The following is an 18,763-nucleotide window of genomic DNA, read 5'->3' as shown; positions in this document are numbered from 1 at the left end:
CCACAGCCACACCCCTTTCCCCAGGGGACACCCCTTATTGGCTCTGCTTTGCACCCTCATCAAGTGGTATTGGCTGGCTGGAACATCATGTCTGGATGAGGGATTGAGGTGGGCACATGTGAGTCTGTGCAGAAACTACCCTCCTGTGCACAGGTAACATCTGTATTCATTGCTCTGCCCACGTTTGCCTCTGGCCCTGCCCATCATTGGCATGTGCCCCCCCACGCTATGCAGAAGGGAATGCGGCCCTCAAATTGGAAAGGGAAAAAAAAGATTCCCCACCGCTGAACCGAAGTTCAGAGTTTAAGGTCACGCGACTGGACTTAACTATCAGAGGTCCTTTACCTTTACCTTTTTTAACTGCACAAACTAAGCAGGGCTTTTCCTGTATTCTTATATCAACCGTAGCAAATTTTGTAAGTCAGTTATGCTATTGAATGTCGCTGCAGGGGAGAATAAGTAGGAAAGGCTACACATCCTCTCCTCCTGCCAGCTGACTTTTCATTACAAATGTCATCTACACACACACACACACAAACTTGCATTCCGACGGTGAACGTGGGTTCAGGAAAACGTGTTTTGTCGCGACGAGATGTCATTTCGGCCTGGCACAAGCTAATCTATCAAGTTCCGAAGAAGCCAGAGCGCTTCTTTTAATTTTGAAAAGGCCAGGAACGCACACACAAAAGGGTTCCCCATTAGCAAATCCCATTTTAAAAGTGCACCGAGGTTAATTGTATTACTGGGGCTGGACTGCCATCTTTAACAGCAGAGGCATCCTAGCAGGGATTGATGGGATAAATCTGTTCTCTGTAGATGGGAGCAGCGAAGGGGGGAAGCCCGTGATCTCAAGCCTTTGACATCCTTCTCTCCTTACCCCCACCTCACCCTCCACCTCCGGCATCCCATCACAATTGACTTTTCCCTCAACCAATTCCAGGAGAAGGATGTTCCTGTACATTACCTCTGACATGCTGGCAACTAGGGGATGCCACAGACCGGTTGTATTTAATTACCGCTCCTGGTGGATTTATTACTATTATGCCTGGATTAATTGGGAAAGTAAAAATGCTTCATTGAGCGATCCATCTTCTCAAAGTTACTTACCTTGTCACGGGGCTAATAACAGGGAAATAAAAACGCTTCTCTTTCTCGCTGCGGCATCGTAGGAAATGGATTTCTGCAATTCCTCCTGTAGAATTTTTTTTAAGAGGCATTTGAAAGCGGTGGGAGAAGATAAATTGGGCTAAGCGAGAGTGGGGGGAGGTCTGAGGGATAGAGGGGGGAAATGCAGCCATGCTCTTTATCAAATAAAACATTACACCCCCTCCGTGATGGTACTTTTTAAGATAAAAAAAAAATCTGAAGGATGATAGAATATTGATTGATTGCTAATACAGCAACAACCCCCCTGTTGTAGGAAGGGCCTCTTGCCATTTTATTTAAAAACCATTCCCGTAACACAAATTGCTTCGTACAGTTCCTGTTTCATAAGGATTGACAGCTAAAGGTTTGGCTGGTTATTTTAGACCAATCCGTCAAATTCATCCGCCTTAACAATCTCTCTGTACTACACACACACCACACATTCAAAGCACATTACCGCACCACAAAAGAATATTGGGTATTGTAGTCCCTTTCCAAACTTTTCATGTTGGTGACACACTTTTTAAGACATGCATCATTTTGCGACAAGGTAATTCAGTTTTACTAGCAAACCAGAGGTTAAACGAACCCCTTTCCAGCCCCGGGAGGAGTGTGGGAAGCGTTTGTGCGACACACCTACACACTGCAGCCGACAAACTAACGTGTCGCAACACAGAGTTTGGAAAGCTGTGACCAAGGTTCGAATCCCCACTCAGCCACGGCATGACCTTGGCCTTACCTACCTCAAAGGGCTGTTGTGAGGATTAAATGAGGAGGAAAAGAACCATGTAGGCTCCTTAAAGAAAAAAGTGAAATCAAAATGCAGCAAACAAACAAACAATTCCTAGCACCCTTAACGAATATGCTTCTCAGGGTTCTTTGTGGAAAGTCATCACTGTTTAAAGTTGGTGGTGCAAAAGTCATCAGTACCTCCATCTCCCACCAGTTTGTGACTGGCTCTGCCCACCCCCACCCCCCATTTTGTGACTGGTCGGCCACAGCCATTTTCAGCCATTTGAATTCCTGGACTGCAGATATTACTGGACCAGACTCTCCTAGTGTCCTTAATTTCCAGGGACAGTCCCAGATTTACAGAAGCCGTCCTGGTTTCTGATTTGATTCCAGAATGTCCTGCTTTTCCTTAGGATGTCCCTATTTTCATTTCAGAGAAATGTTGGAGGGTATGGAATTATGCGATCCCTGAGCCAACTAACTTCACAACTTTTTAGAAGACATCTGAAGGCAGCCCTGTATATGGAAGTTTAACAAAAAATGTTTAATGTTTTATTATTATTTTTATATATGTTGAAAGCTGCCCAGAGTGGATGGGGCAACCCAGTCAGATGGGTGGGGGCATAAATAAAATATTGCTGCTACTATGATTATGATTATGGTCTCTATTTTCATCCGAGAAATGTTACAGTGTATGGTTCTGGCAGGGGATAAGGCAGGTCTCCACGCTCCTTTCTCTTCCTTTGGCCTCCCCTGAGATTTCAAGGAAATGGCAAGGGCTATAGTTAGCAGCACTACGCAGAATTATGAAAATGAATAAAATTGGCAAACCTGAGTAGTGGTGGTTGGTTTCCTGCCACACTCTGCATGTGCTCATAGGTAGTTTTGTTTTTTCCTTGCTCTCTGCATCCTGAACGCACCCAGGCATTCAAACTGTTTCCAGCCATGAGTCAGCCCTATTTCTCAGGCTGTGTCTACGCTATACATTTAGAACACTTTTCTTTCCCTCAAATCATTTTGGGCACTGTAGTAGTTCACCCGTCACAGAGTTACCACTCCCAGCAACCCTTAAGAAACTGCAGTGCCCAGAATTCTTTGAGGGAAAATGATGTGCTTCAAAGGTATAATATGTGCACAGCTGACTTCTTGTCAGATTAGAGCAGAGCTTTCCAGACATTTTATGTTGGTGACACGCTTTTTAGACATGCATCATTTTGCAACGCAGTAATTCAGTTTTATTAGCAAACCAGAGGTTAAACTAACCCCTTATAAGAGATACAGACACAGCACACCTACACACCGCAGCCGACACACAAACATGTCATGACACACAGTTCAGAAAGCTCTGGATTAGAGTTTGTGGAAGAATTAAAACAAGCTGCTCATGCTTTTCCTTCCCAGCCGCCCTCTGAGGCCAATAAGCCATCAGCCTCAGCCTGGAAGCTTGCAGCATCTTACCAGGCCCAGGCCCTTCCTCAGCTGCAACCTTTCCTGGCTGATTGCTGGTAGGGCTACTCATGAGTAAGCAGCTGCTGACTTCCACCCCCCCCAGGGCTTCCTGTTTTTGGATCTCTATCCCTTCCCCACAGGCTCATGTAACACACAAAGATAATACCCTAAATATGATCAATTTTAAAGGTAGATAATGTTGATTGGAGCTAATGAAAGAGAATGGAAGTGAGCGACTGAGGATTGGCTCCTAGGGTCACCCTGGAGAAGGCATGCTGGAAGAGCACTAGGGAGGAGTTGTTCTGTACATCCCAAAGCTAAACATTCAGCTCACTGAAAACGCAAGGGGCTTTGTTTTCAAGGGAACGGCGTGCAAGGCCTGCTACATGCAACGGAACTTCGCAGGAAACATACCTTAAGTCACTCTGAAAAAAGGTATTGGAGCACTTCTAATCATTTGCCCACCACCATGAACAGAAAATAGAAGATCTAGCTGAAAGTCAACACATGGGGATCTGCACTGATCATTACTGCATTGCATTCCTCATTACTATTATCTTATATAACAGTATTCAAACCTTAGAAGCCAGTAGTGATGTATGGAAGTGAGAGCTGGACCATAAAGAAGGCTGATCGCCGAAGAATTGATGCTTTTGAATTATGGTGCTGGAGGAGACTCTTGAGAGTCCCATGGACTGCAAGAAGATCAAACCTATCCATTCTTAAGGAAATCAGCCCTGAGTGCTCACTGGAAAGACAGATCCTGAAGCTGAGGCTCCAATACTCTGGCCACCTCGAGAGAAGAGAAGACTCCCTGGAAAAGACCCTGATGTTGGGAAAGATGGAGAGCACAAGGAGAAGGGGACGACAGAGGACGAGATGGTTGGACAGTGTTCTCGAAGCTACCAGGATGAGTTTGACCAAACTGCGGGAGGCAGTGAAAGACAGGAGTGCCTGGTGTGCTCTGGTCCATGGGGCCACGAAGAGTCGGACACGACTAAATGACTAAACAACAAAACAAAAAAACCTTAGAAGAGTGTGTGGCCATGAGGGGGTGCACTTGGCTGTGATTATCATGAAGCCGCATCTTCATTTTATACAGCTCTATCACATCCCCCCTCTACTCGCCCCCCTCTCTCTAAGCCCCAAATGTTCCAGCCTTTCCTCACAATGCAGTTGCTCCACTAAACCCCTAGATCTTGTTCTTTGCCCCTTTCTGAACCCTTTCTAGTACTATAACAACCTTTTTGAGGTTTGGCGACCAGAAAAAAGAGGGGCTCCTATTTATGGACTAATCTCTTCCTTCTGTACAAGACTTAAAAGGAAATTGATGTATATATTATAGAAGAAAGAAAAATCTTTTAAGAGCTTGGAGGGTGGGGGGTTTTAAAGTTTTTTTTAGTGCTTTTCTTCCCCCTCACCCTTCTCTTTTCTTGCCCACGCTAATGGCAATGGCAATGGTTACATTAAGTATTTGGCTAAACTTCAAGAATTCTCTCTCTCTCTTTTAATTATCTTCTCCCTGACAGTTTGCACCCATTAATCCTGTTTTTATGGATTTAAGGGAACTGCAGAATTGCAGGTTGGAAATCTCTCTATTCCGCCTCCCTCGCCTCCCCACCCCCTTGCCATGGAGGGCAGGGGGAGGGGGGCAGGAAGAGAAATGGGTGGGAGGGAGAGGGACATTCCAGACCCCCGCACCCTTGTAAGCAGCCAGTCCTCTGCCCTGTGGCGTGGAGGGCATCCATGAGATACAGCTCTGGTATTTCAACAGTTTGAGGGCTTGTGCCAAAAGAAGAAGAAGAAAACCATGCCTTGAATCTTAATATCACCTCTTTCTACTGGAAACCTCTTTCCCAGAACCCTTGATGCTTTTTACAGTTCAAGCAGAGTACCCAAATACAGCTGGATTTTATCCTCCATCTCCTTTTTCGAGGTGCCTGCCAACTCACCTCCTTCAAAGATGGGGCAAGGCAGCTTAAGCGATCAGCCTAATGGTGTTTGTGTGTGTGATGACTGAAGCTCCTTACCAGTGCAGGAGACATTGGAAACAGAGGGGGAGGGGAGGGGCTTCTGTTTGTGTGACCTGCCTTGGTGCTGGTCCAGACTGGTAATAGTGGGATCTGCAACAGAATCTTGCAGCACAGGCTGCTCCTCCTGTCAGGGATTCCAGCCGGCTGGCCTTGCTGTTTCCCAGGCTTCTCCATTCCACCCATAAGTCAGCCTTCCATGGCCGTTCAGCCCCCAGGAGAACCACCACCCTACTAACCTGGTTAGGGTTAGGTGCTGGAAATCACAACTGGAAAGAGTGCTGTTTGAGGATGAAGGTATGAAGGCAACATTCAGATTCGTTGCTCTGCCCACTTTTGCCCCTGCCCACCCCTGGCACATGGCCCCTGGAATGTTGCACCAGAGGGAATGTGGCCCTTGGAGTGAATAGGCTCCTTCACCCCGGTCTAATCTGTTGCTGTTTTAGAAGAAGCGCAGACAGCTTCCCCAAATCTGCCTTGGGCGTGCTGTGCTGTCACAGGATGGAAAAGCAACCTCCCACCATGCCTCTTTGTTCAGGTCCATCATTGCTTTCCAACAACTGACCTCGTCCTGACTTCATTACCAGCTCTTAAAAGACATGCACTCCTCAGCACATTATCCTAGCTGCAGGGTGGGAGTGGGTGTGTTTTAAAGCAGCCATTCCTCACCGCCATCCCTAACTTGGATCATCTGCTGCTCACTTTCTAGATTACCTTCACTGGGAGAAGGTTATTTATGGACCTCCTACGATAATTGCAGAGCATGCAGGAAAGCATAAAATATTTGGTGGGGATAGCTCCAGGCCAGTCAGCACTTAGCATCCTTGGGCAAGGGAGGGGCAGTAGATCAGTGGAAGTGCCTTTGCTTTGCATGTAAAAGGTCCCAGTTTCATTGCCTGGCAACTCCATGCCAGACTGGGAGAGACCTCTGTCTGAAATACTGGCAAGTCACTGCCAGTCAGTGTAGATACTACTAAGCTAGGTGAATCAATGGCTTGACTTGATATAAGGCACCTTCCTATGTTCCTATGATTGGGGGCAGGCACTGATGTGCTGAGACTGGCCTTGGGGTTACCCCTCTCCACAACACACACACACACACACACACACACACAGCAGCTAGATTCTGAATTGGACACCATCTTAATTACCCATAATCCCCCCCCAAGGAGTTTCGTTCCAGGGGATTGTGGGAAATTAAAATGGGGGCACCTGCTCTTGCTTCCTACCGCACCTATTCATTCTTATTTGCTTGCACAAAGTTCACAGGAAGGTTAAATGGTGCCTGGTCTTTCTTAAGCATTCCTTCTCATTCGTTTGTAGGGTGGTTACTCAACAATGAGCCTGATTTCACCTAGATTTGTTTGCACCAAGGTCATAACAACTCTCCCTCAATCGTTCACCCCACACTTCTCCATGCATTATCCTAACTGTAAAAAAAGCCCCAACAAAACATAAAACCGAACCTGTTGTTCTTTTTCAGAGAGTGGGTTTGTTGCACCCAGAGTAGCAAGGCACTCCATTCAACTAACTGTAGATTCCAGTGGTTCCTGCATTGAAGGGGGTTGGACTTGATGACGTTTGGGATACCTTCCAACTCTACAATTCTAGGATTCTATTATCCTAATTGCACAAACTTGAATTTTTGGTGTGTGCTTGAACCTTCCCAAAGAATAATGGCAATCTGGGGACAACTGTGACGAAGGGAGATAAGGGCTTCACAGAACCAACAATAGTGACACCCCAACCATCACCACTGCTTACACCACTGACAGAAATATGTGTTTTGGCCTCAAGACTGGACGTGTGGAGAAAATCCTGCAGTAGGATTAAAGTCCATTGTTGGATCTTGTAGTTTGCCAAAGAGCAAATATTTACTGACAAATGTTTACCAGATGGATGTTGAGTGTTTGCACATTTGAATACCAGTGATACCGAGGACTGCTGAATACTAGGAATAATGTGATTTTATGAAGGCACTATTGTCTATAGACATTTTAACTTTTGTGTACATGTACGTTTTTACATGATGCATTAAATGGTGCATTTGGGAAACAGCCATTGCTCAGCAGTTAGATGAACCAATGGTATGACACTGCGTAAGGCAGCTTCCTATGTTCCTAACATATATTTCTATTCATATAAATGATACTTTGGCCTCACCAGTGCAGGGATCAAAACGTTATGCAATGTCTGCAAAAGACCAAAACTTGTGTTTTTGTGTTTTAAAGTGACAAGATACAGTATAATCCTCCTGAATAGCTAATGGGAAATGAAAGGCAGAGTTTACCCACCTAGGGTAAAGCTGTGATCCAGCAAATAGATCTGGGGTCTGGTCTGAGTGCAGCAAGGCAGATTCGGACATAAAAACAGATGCTGCCATTGTCTTGATCAACAAGGTCAACAATACTAAATTTAAAATTGCCAATAGATTTTTAATAAGTGGAACCTGCAACCAAATGTTGCATTACAGAGTTGCTCCTCTACTAGATTTTTTTTGGGGGTGGGGGAGATGGTACTTCTGCAAACATTGGGTTCCCCCCCCCCAAGGCTATGGCTATCTCCCAGGTGCATGGTGCCATTTTGGACCACACTAGATGAACCAATGGTCTGATTCAATATAAGGCACCTATCTTCCTATGAGGGCAGATTGAGGTTGGTGGGACACTGCTTCATTTGCCCTAATTGACAAGCCTCCAATGCTTGCTGGGGTGGGGGCATCGGCAGGTGCCTGGCAGTGCCAACCTGGGGACAGGTACCGGAAAACTGCAGCTGCCCCTAGTTGATAACGTCATCCAACAGCCCAGTGTGCAAGGAGGAGACACAGGTTGGAGTTGCCTATCTGAGATTCCCCAGTGACAGCGGCAGCAAATGCCTTGACTGGGCGCTGGAGATAAAGTGTTGTGGGAGTGGGAAGCGAAATGCCCTCTGTGAAGAGACCCTCTTTTCTTCCCCCTCCCTCTCCCCCTCTTTCGGCTGCTATTTCTGGGGATGATAAAGTGTGGCGGAGCTGTCTGCTGGAGCCAGTACTTAGAAAGAGGAGAATGAATAAGCAGGCCCTGAGCGAGAAGGACGAGGGGAACAGACGGTCTTCTGTGCTTCCTCCTGGCTCCACTTTTACGGCCTCATTGGACTGAGTGCTTTGCTGCTTAATACCCTTTTCTCTTTCTTCTGGTAACTGGATTTCTTAAAACAGTAAAGGAAACACTTCCAGTGCAAAGCAGTTGTCTAAGACCAACTCAGATTAAACTACCCTAGTGTTGCAGACTGCAGCATAAGGAGATTGGACGAGCTCTGCTGGATCAGGCCAACGGATCATCTAGTCCTGCATCCTGTTCTCACAGTTGGCCTGCCAATTTTATTTTAATACTTATTTGTTGCATTTGTATCCGGCCTTTTCCTTCAAAGAAATCGAGGTGGCATACATGGTTCTCCCCCTTCCTCATTTTAATCCCACCCTGTGAAGTAGGTTAGGCTGAGAGACTGTGGCTGTAGCTCAAGGTCACCCAGTGAGCTTCATGGCTGAGTTGGAATTTGAACCCTGGTCTCCCAAGGTCCAAGGGAAGCCTGCAAGCAGGATCTGGACACAAAAGCACTCTCTGATAATGCAGTTTCCAGCAACTGGTATTCAGAAGTATTGCAGGCTCCCACCATGGAGGCAGAACAAAGCCGCTAGGACCAGTCTGCACCATCTCCCGGAAAGAGAGGTCAAAGTGTACCAGGAACAGAGTCAGGTTCGTAGGTGCTTCTAGCTCAGGACTCGCTGACACTAAATGGAAGTGGCTCTCTAGCGTCTCATACAGGGAGTTTCCCAGCCTTACCTGGAGGTGCCAGGGACTTTCTGCAAGCAAAGCAGAGATGTTCTACCACTGAGCTATACCCCTTTCCTTAATAATAAAAAATGTGGCACCTACAGTACTTTCTCCGGTTTGCAAATGTGCCCATGGGCTGAATAAGTTTGTATGGACGAATGAAAAGTCCCTCTGTAAAATGAAACCCTCCTGGGGTTTCAAGCGAGTGAGCAATAAGGCATAACATCTGATCCTGTGTCTGCACTGCAAGAATGCAGATGCCCCCTCTGGATTCTGCATCTTTGCCAAAGAAAACCCCAGTGAATTGGAGCGTCTATGGAGAAACCTGGCTTCTAGCTAAAAGTAAAGTGTAGTGCCATCTTCTGATTGGTAGGCATTACTGCAGTGCTGTAGTTAGGGTAAATGGATAGTACTGTAAAAGTATACATTGCTCCTGGGTAGTGTTTAAAGTATTTCACATCTTGCTGTAATACTCACAACACCCCTATAAGGTAGGTCAATGAGTGGCTAGCCTCACTAGGCTACCTAGTGAGTTTGAAGCAGAAGCCACTTTTGAATCGGTACTTAGAATCATAGAATTGTAGAGTTGGAAGGGACCCCGAGGGTCATCTAGCCCAATCCCCTGCAATGCAGGAATCTCAACACATGGCCAGTTTCAAACCATACCAACCCCTGCTTAGCTTTGCAGATGTGCCAGCAGTTTTATTGCTGCAGCTCAGTCATTTAACCTTATGCAATTCCTGATGACTCTGCTGTGTGTCCTGAGACAAAGGAGTAATTAAAGCTTTCTCTTGGTACTCAAAAAAAGCCAATGATCATTATCTTTTCCCCTGTATTACCAAGCAGGCCATGAGAGACTCCCTGTCTGAAACCCTGCACAACCACTGCCAGTCAGTGTAGACAGTATTGAGCTAGATGGGTCAATGGGTCTGGCTCCATACAAGGCAACTTCCTATGTCTTGAAGGAAATGCCATAACTCAGTGGTAGAGCATGCAGAAACTCCCAAATTCAGTTCCCGGCATCTCCAGGTAGGGCTGAGAAAGACTCTCTGTCTGACACACTGGAGAGCTGCTGCCAGTTAGTGCCAGCAATGAGCCAATGGGCAGAAGGAGGTGGTGGTGGTCTTCAGGGAGGGGTGCATGTCAAGAACACCTGGCTCATGCCCCCACTCCCAACCCTGGAATTAGGACTGTGCTGAAGCATTGCAGCACCAGTTGGATCCCCAACATGCTAGTTGCTTGGCCACCCTGCCCAATTCTACCCCCCTCTCCCACCATCACACGCACATTTAAAAAATTAAAACCATTTCGCAAATGAAACTCTTCAGAGAAGGAGTCTGTCTGAGAGCGCTTAATGTAATGAAGAGGCGAAAATTCACTGGAGCAATTAATTTAATTGAAAGGCGCTGGGGAGCTGGGTGCCAGAAAGGCAAGTAAAAAATGCATTTCCTCCTGACAGGAGCTAACTAAAGAGAGATATACAGCGCATGGAGGGCCCTTGGCTCCCAGTCGCAGCCGCTCTCAGAGCAATGCTTTCAGTTCGTTGGCAGCGTTCCCAGGCTCACCGACAAATGGAGACTTTCCCTGCCCCAGCCTGGCATCAGGTACCTTCTCAGATGAAATGCCCCTCTTCCCAGACAAAGGAGACAGCTTCGCAACAAGGCAAGGGGAGAGAATTGGGGAAGGGCCATAGCATCTGCTTTGCATGCAGGTTTAGTCCCCATGACATATCCAAGTAGGGATGGGAACGTCCCCTGCCTGAAACCCTGGGCAGTAGACATTACTGGTAGGCCAATGGCTGTGACTCTGTATAAAGGTAAAGGTACCCCTGACCATTAGGTCCAGTCACGGACGACTCTGGGGTTGCACAAGGTTGCACAATCATCTCGCTCTATAGGCCAAGGGAGCCGGCGTTTGTCCACAGACAGCTTCCTGGTCATGTGGCCAGCATGACTAAGCTGCTTCTGGCGAACCAGAGCAGCACACGGAAACACCGTTTACCTTCCCGCTGGAGCGGTACCTATTTATCTACTTGCACTTGACGTGCTTTCTAACTGCTAGGTGGCCGGGAGCTGGGACTGAACATTGGGGGGTCACCCCGTTGCGGGGATTCGAACTGCTGACCTTCCAATTGGCAAGCCCTAGGCTCTGTGGTTTAGACCACAGCGCCACCCGTGTCCCTGTGACTCTGTATAAGGCACCTCCTTACATCTTAAGGGAAGGACCATAGCTCAGTGGTGGAGCATGAGGCTTGATCTCTGGCAACACCAAGTAGGACTGGGGACAGGGGGGCACATGTCAGTGTCAACAGAACTGAGCAAGTTGTTAGCATCTGTCTGTCTCAGGAGACAGTGGCGGAGTGCTCCTTTGGGGGTGAAGCTAAACTGCCGGAAGCCTGCAGTGCCTGCGGTGGCTGTAGAGACTGACGTGGGAGAGACATGATTTGTTGCAGCTGGGGCAGAGGAAGGCATCCGGTTGTGCTGCTGCAGATGCACAAGGGTGTTCCATCTTTCTGAGCTCTTCCCAACAGTCATTCCTTCTCTGGTCACAGCTTTGGATGCACATCCTGACTGCCTGGACTCAAGCTAATATAGCTGCAAATAAAACGTTTTAAGTGTGTTGCAAAGTGCAATACAGTGGTACCTCGGGTTACATACGCTTCAGGTTACATATGCTTCAGGTTACAGACTCCGCTAACCCAGAAATAGTACCTTGGGTTAAGAACTTTGCTTCAGGATGAGAAAAGAAATCGTGCTCCAGCAGCACGGCGGCAGCAGGAGGCTCCATTAGCTAAAGTGGTGCTTCAGGTTAAGAACAGTTTCAGGTTAAGAACGGACCTCTGGAACGAATTAAGCACTTAACCCGAGGTACCACTGTATACACATGTGACACTGGATGGCGATGGTGAGCTATGGCAAATTCTATCTATCTATCAATCTATCTATCTATCTATTCAAAATGTTTTAAATAAAAGCATTTTCACAGCATTTTTAATGTGTGTGTGTAGATTCCACCTCTGCCTCCAGGTGCTGTAGTTGTCTGCAAGGGACTCTCATAGGGCAGGGTTGATGTGACCAGCCTTCACGTTGTGTTTGCAGACATCTTTGTAGCACAGAGTTGGTCTGCCCATTGGCCTGGTGCCAGAAGCCAGCTTTCTATAGAGTACGTCCTTGGGGATCCTGCCACTTTCCATTCTGTGGACATGACCAACCCAGCACAGATGTCACTGAGACAGGAATGCGAACATGCTGGGAATGTGGGCCTGGGAGAGCACATCTTTGCTTGATACTCTGTCCTGCCATGTGATGACCAAAATCTTCCTGATGTGGTGCATGTGGAAGGGGTTGAGGCATCACTTACGGTGATTGCAAGTTGTCCAAGACTCACTTCCATAAAGCTGCGTGCTCAACATGCAAGCCCGATAGACCTTGGCATTGGACATTAGCACCAAGTTCTTCCACACCCTTCTGGAGAGGCAAGCCATTGCCCTGACTGGCTTGCCAATGTGCTTGTCAAATTCAAGGCCAATCCCCTGTAGGCTTGGGCAAAAGGGTCAGTGAGTCTCTATAGAGCATCCCCGGAGCAAGATTGACTAAGTATAAGGCAACTTCCTACATTGCTGTGTCTCAAGGAAAGGAACTTAGCTTAGTGACAGAGCATCTGCTTGGCATGTAGAATGTCCCAAGTTCAATCCCCAGCTTCTCCTGGTACAGCTGGGCAGGGTGCCTACCTCCGAAACTCTGGAGAGCTGCTTGCAGTCGGTGCAAGCCAGGGGTGGAGAATCCTAAGTCTGGGGGCCACATGCAGCCCTCCAGGCCTATCCATCTGGCCCCGGGACTCTCCCCAGACACACCGTTCACTGGTCTTGCTTCACAGTTTCCTTGGCTGTAAATGTGTCCTTGAACCTTGATAATGCCTCTTGCTTCGTTGGATGGAGCATAGGGAAAGGTGTGCTTGTGTGTGCATATGATCTATCCCCTTGTACAAAGGCAAACATTTACATTCAATGCTCTGCCTACTCCTGCTTGTGGCCCTGCCCGCCACTGCTCCCTGCGCCCTACCCAGAAGGGAATGTGACCTTTAGGCTGAAAAAGTCACCCAACTGTGACTTAGAAGAATGGTGGTGTTATGTACTGAAGTTCTCACCCTGGGCCAGCAGGGGGATACTGTAGATAGTTTTCACTCAGGTCCACATATGCAAATAAGAGATTGAAAGTGATGTTCAGTGATTGGATAGTTACAGAAAATGGTTACTGTTGCATTGTAGTGGAGCTCTATATAAGCAGGCTGGCTGAACCCTTCAGTTCAGTTCTGTTCTGGCCTGTGAATAAACAAGAGCTGTTTGAAGAATTGCTGTGGACTCTCCAACACTGGAGGTCTTGAAGCAGAAGCTGGGCTGCCGAGTTTTCTGCAACAAACAGCGGGGTCAGACTAGATGCCCCCTAAAGGGACCTCCCCCCCCAAAAAAAAACCTCAGGTGAAAGATTGATGTAAAGGAAGAGCAACAGGCCTCCCAGCTGCTGTTTGGCCTTCATCCTCTCTCTGCACAAATAGCATAAACAAAGCGCAACAGCCACCTGCAAACGAACCATTCATTATGCATTATGTCAATGTGGCTTTTAAACTCAGAAGTAGTTGCATAGGCCATTTTTTGCTAGAAGGGAATCAAGCCAGAAAATGGTGAGGGGGTGGGGGTGGAAGGCTAGAGAGACTGAATATAGACAGCGTAGGAATTAAAATCACAATGTAAGCAAAGCTGATGAGAGAGAGAGAGAGAGAGAGAGAGAATTAATATTGCTAAAGTGAATGGTTGGCTCAGGGCTCTCTGGCACATTAAGACATTGGCCAAATGAATTGCAGAGGAACCTTTAGGAACAAGGAACCAAACCCTCACTCATCATAATTCCAGGAAGCGGGTGCTTTAATATTAATTATCTTGCCGAAGATATTGACCAGCCGTGGAAGCAGAGATTTCTGCAGACTGAGCACTCCAGTAATTGGAACTGTTGCTAGGTCCTGGGTGGGGGCTTTGCTGAACCCCAACTTCTGTACAGTAGCTGGCACCAAAGAGGCAAATTCCTTGTTAGGAATGATTAGGAAACTCACAGCTATCCATAAAACCATAATTTTAATCTCCAGGGTGGACACATTAAGAGGACCATATACAGTTTGGGTCTCCCAAATCTCAAATAGGTATACTGCAGAGTTTGAGGGGACAGGGAAGATGCAGAAAAAAAACAATCTGGATGAGGAAGGAGCTGGAGCACTTTCTGTATGAGCAAAGGCTACAATGCTCCATTGCTGCAGCGGGTGTGAGTAAAGCATTCAACCACCCGCAATACAGAGACATAGCAGTATTACTTGCCCACAGAGGAGGCTGCCTGCTGTGTCTCTGCACTAAGGACAGATAATGGCACTCCCATTTCTGCAGCAGGTGTGATCAGAGCAAACAGCCTTCCCACCCCAAATGGCAGAGAGGCACATCCAACAAAGGAGACTGTCCACTGAGTAACTACCCCATGAGTAACTGCTTCTGCCTGGCTGTCTAATCAGTCTCTGCTGGGGTCACACACACCATTCTGCAGAATCTTCTGCATCAAGTGTGATGGGGAGCAACCAGCTGATCTGATGCAGAGATGCAGCTGAACTACCCCTAGTCAGAGGAGGTTGCCCGTTGTATCCTTGTGAATCACTGTTCTGGGCTTGCCTCTTTCCAACTAAGAAGCAAATAAAATATAGGAGACAAACTACAGCGTGGAGAGAACATTCATACATCTCCACATTTGAAATATTTAAAGGGGGGTGAGTTCCTAAGAGTGCAGTGTCCCTTCAGTTTTAAGAGGACAAAGTGTGTGTCACCTATAAGAAAGCACTGTGATAAGGGAGTACGGGGTAACAACCTCCCAAAATGAGCTCTCAATAAATTCATATTAGTGCTTGGAATTTAAAACAAAAAAGGACTTCTGTTGCTATGTGGGGGGAGTGTTGCTTTTCGCTTGGCCATGGAAATCAAGAATTTAATTTCAAACAAGAGTGTTTGACTCAGCAGTCCAGCACTTGTTCTTCCAAGTAGACTCAGCAGGTTAATATATATCTGAATATATATTAACCTCTGTCCTCGTAAATCAACTGAGCTTGTGCACAATTTCTGTCTGGAATCCACCCAGCCACATTTAGAGCAGGCAGAGCAGAGCTGTTAGTTGCTCACAGTTAAGCATAGAGGAAGGTGACGGTTTTACCACCAGGTGCTACTAGGGGGCAGCCTAGAGCATCAAATTGCAGCACATCATACTTTTTCTTAGAATCAGAGTTGCAGGTTGGGGGGTTGTAGGTAATTTAGTCTACCCTGCTGCTCGGGGCAGGAAATCTAGAGCCAGCACATTCCCGAGAAATGGCTGCCCAGGGGTGGGAGGGGAGCGGGGACGGAGAGACAATTGGTTCCATTGTTGAACTGCTTGTGTCATCAATAAATTTATCACAATGCTCCTCCAAAATTTACACCTTAGTAGTAGCATCAGCCCATTGGCTCTAGTCATGCCCTCTAGAGGGCAGCAAGGGACAACTATTCAGGGATTTGGAAAACTGCTGCCGTGTCTTGTGGCTGGCCCAAAGTTTCAGAGCTGATTGAGATAATTTGTGCCCCCTTTTCAATGCAGATATGAATTTTGCCTTTAATTTTTATTAGGGTGGGAGGGGAGAAAGAGAAAACATCTGCGCCAGAGCTTGGAAAGCACGGACCTGCATATTTTGAAGGCCAATTGCATTGGAACAGTACAATCCAGTAGGTTAGGTGTGGGAAGCTTTTGGCCTGCCAGATGTTGCTGAACTAAACTCCCACCAGCTCCAGCAAGCATGGTCCATGGCCACGGATGACGGAAGGTGTACTTCAGCAGCATCTGGAGAGTCACAGGCTCCCCGTATCTGCTGCAGGTGTCCACGCAGAACTAAGCCCCACTGAGTTCAGCAGACCATACTCCCAAGAAAGCACTCCTGTAGTGGCAAATTCAGAAGTGCAGGGACCCTTCATGATGATTAGCCACACCCCCTCACAGCCAGACCCCTCTAAGATTATAAAATAATATTTTACAATAATAATAATTAGGGGTGTATGGCAGCAATCAGTGGAGATCTCCATGTGTAACCTTTCAGCTAGATCTACGATTTCCCGTGTATGTATACAGGCAAATGATTTGGGGTGATCCAATATTTTAAGTTGGGTTTTCCTGGAAGTTCCACTGTACAAAGCAAAAAGTGCACACTGTTCTCCCGAAACTGAATCAACTTGTGTTTTCAGTGCTCCTAAACACTGAGCTTTGCAACATACAGAACAGCTCCTCCTCTGTGTTCTTCCCTTGCACTTTCTCCAGAGTGACCCTAGGAGTTAGTCCTTAGTGTCTGGTCACCTCCGCTGACTCTGATTGGCTCCAATCAGCCCAAAAGGGTGAGGAGACCCCTTCTCAGTGGCTAAAAAAGCTCATTGATGGCAATGGTTAGATATCTATACTATGTCAAAATGAGACTCTCCATTCTGCAAATTGCCAGACAGCACATTGCACAGTGCCTTAACGTTCAAGCGATGTGTACATTTGTGAATACAGTGGTACCTCGGGTTACAAATGCTTCAGGTTACATACGCTTCAGGTTACAGACCCCGCTAACCCAGAAATAGTGCTTCAGGTTAAGAACTTTGCTTCAGGATGAGAACAGAAATCGTGCAGTGGCGGCACAGCGGCAGCAGGAGGCCCCATTAGCTAAAGTGGTGCTTCAGGTTAAGAACAGTTTCAGGTTAAGAACGGACCTCCAGAACGAATTAAGTTCTTAACCCGAGGTACTACTGTATATGTGTTATGGACAACTTGCGCCCACCACCAACCCCAGCTTGGAGATTTCGGTCACATCCACATCAGATGGGGAATTTGTGGCCCTCCAGATGTTGTAGGACTCCAACTCCCAACAACAACCCTGGGAGCCAGCATGGCCAGTGGTTGAGGATGATGGGAGTAGCAGTTCAGCAACATCCAAAGGGCCATGGGGTGCCCATCCCTATAAGAAAGTGTAAGAGCTAGGAAGAAAAAGGATCTCTGCTGGATCCAAGCAACTGCCCATCAAGTCCAGTGTCATGCTTCTTGAAGGGACGTAGAGACAAAGACAGAAGCCTTGGATAGCATGCCAAGCTGGAGATGGGACAAGGAAACCAACTCAATCAAAATTGTTTTGCTGTCACCACCTTTCTGTCAATAGAGGGCAGTAGCGCATAACACAAAACTTTATTTGGGAGAGTGGAGCAGTGGAGAAGGGGAAACCCTTGAGCACATCCAGGCTCAGAGTGGGTGCTGAAGAATGCTCAACAGGGATTAACTACCCTCTAATATGTTTTAAGCCCCCTTTCCAGACCCCTTCACCAACCATTGCCTTAAGAACAACAACAAGCCCTCAAATACCTTTGCCTTTACAAAAGGTGCTCTCCCCCCACCAAACACTCTACCCCCTACTTAACTGAACATATTGCAGACAACAAAGGTCATCTTAGCAGGGCATATTCATGTGCTGTGTGAGGACGAGCTTAGTGTGCAGTGATGTAGGGATGGGGGGTGGGAATGGTTCATATTTTAGAGGCGAACCGCTCTGATTTGCACTTTCTGAAGAAAATAACATGAACCAAGAGACAGACAGCCTTTGAAATTTGCACTTCTCTGAATTTTGCAATGCAGTTCTCCAGCAAAGTAACGTGTGCAAAAATGCATATAGTAGTGAAAATAGCACTATATAAATGTGTAAATGTGCCACTGTGTAAATGTGACTGTAGCAATGGCCAACAACTTGGATGACTTTAAAATATGGCTAGGCAAATTCATGAAGGCTATGGATGGCTACTAGCCATTACAGCTAATTTCTGTCTCCACTGTTGGAGGAAGTCTGCCTTCACATGCCGTTGTTCTGAATCAAGAGTACTGTTTTGCTCAGGTTCAGCTTGCAGGCTTCCCACAGGGGCATCTGCTTGGCCACTGTGAGAAAAGGATGACAGGCCTTTTCACCTGCTCCAGCAGGCTCTTCTTATGCCCTTAAAAATGAGAAATGGGGAGAAACTGAAACTGATAGATCTGCTCATCTCCACCAGCAAGGAGAGGAAAAGATGTCCGTTCATTTAAAGCTTCTGACAGCAAAAATGCACAGTGAAGTCTGTTATGACCATGCATATTTCACTAGTTTTGTCTTGGTCCCTTGTGTTGGAAACAGCCTAGTATCAGGTCAGAGTGGCTGCCCATTTAACTTCAGAAGAACCTGGTCAGGCCAAAAGCCCATCTTGTCCATCTAGGTGTAATTTGGGGATTTTGCCACATGGGGGAGCTGAATGCAGATCCTTGCCCACTATCACTATGTCTTGTGAGAGTCAATTCACCTGGGGGGAAGATGAAGTTGTTTTGTTATTGTCTAGAGTAGGGTAGGGTTAGGGAATTTGCTGACCTCTCTCCATGAATGAATAATTTCACAGCTTTGGGTATGTTCTCCTTTGCATGTAGTGGCACGCCCAGAACAGAAACTCAGGCAGAATCTCTGTGGGTCGTTGTTATTCTTAAAGCTGATCCATTTACC

General features: G+C 46.9%; 1 long non-coding RNA gene across 1 annotated transcript in view; it reads right to left on the bottom strand.

Annotated features, from left to right (window-relative positions):
* Window positions 1-1,102: 1,102 nt before the first annotated feature.
* The window catches only part of LOC310769601, a 126,452-nt gene continuing 108,791 nt past the window's right edge, over window positions 1,103-18,763 (bottom strand). The window contains exon 5 of the long non-coding RNA XR_014551723.1: window positions 1,103-1,192. This is a non-coding gene — a long non-coding RNA (uncharacterized lncRNA). The remainder of the gene's footprint in view (window positions 1,193-18,763) is intronic.

Source organism: Podarcis filfolensis, assembly GCF_964270895.1.
Source record: "Podarcis filfolensis genome assembly, chromosome: 8".
In the NCBI taxonomy this organism is placed as follows: Eukaryota; Metazoa; Chordata; class Lepidosauria; order Squamata; family Lacertidae; genus Podarcis; species Podarcis filfolensis.
This window is presented reverse-complemented; position numbering and strand designations above follow the sequence as displayed.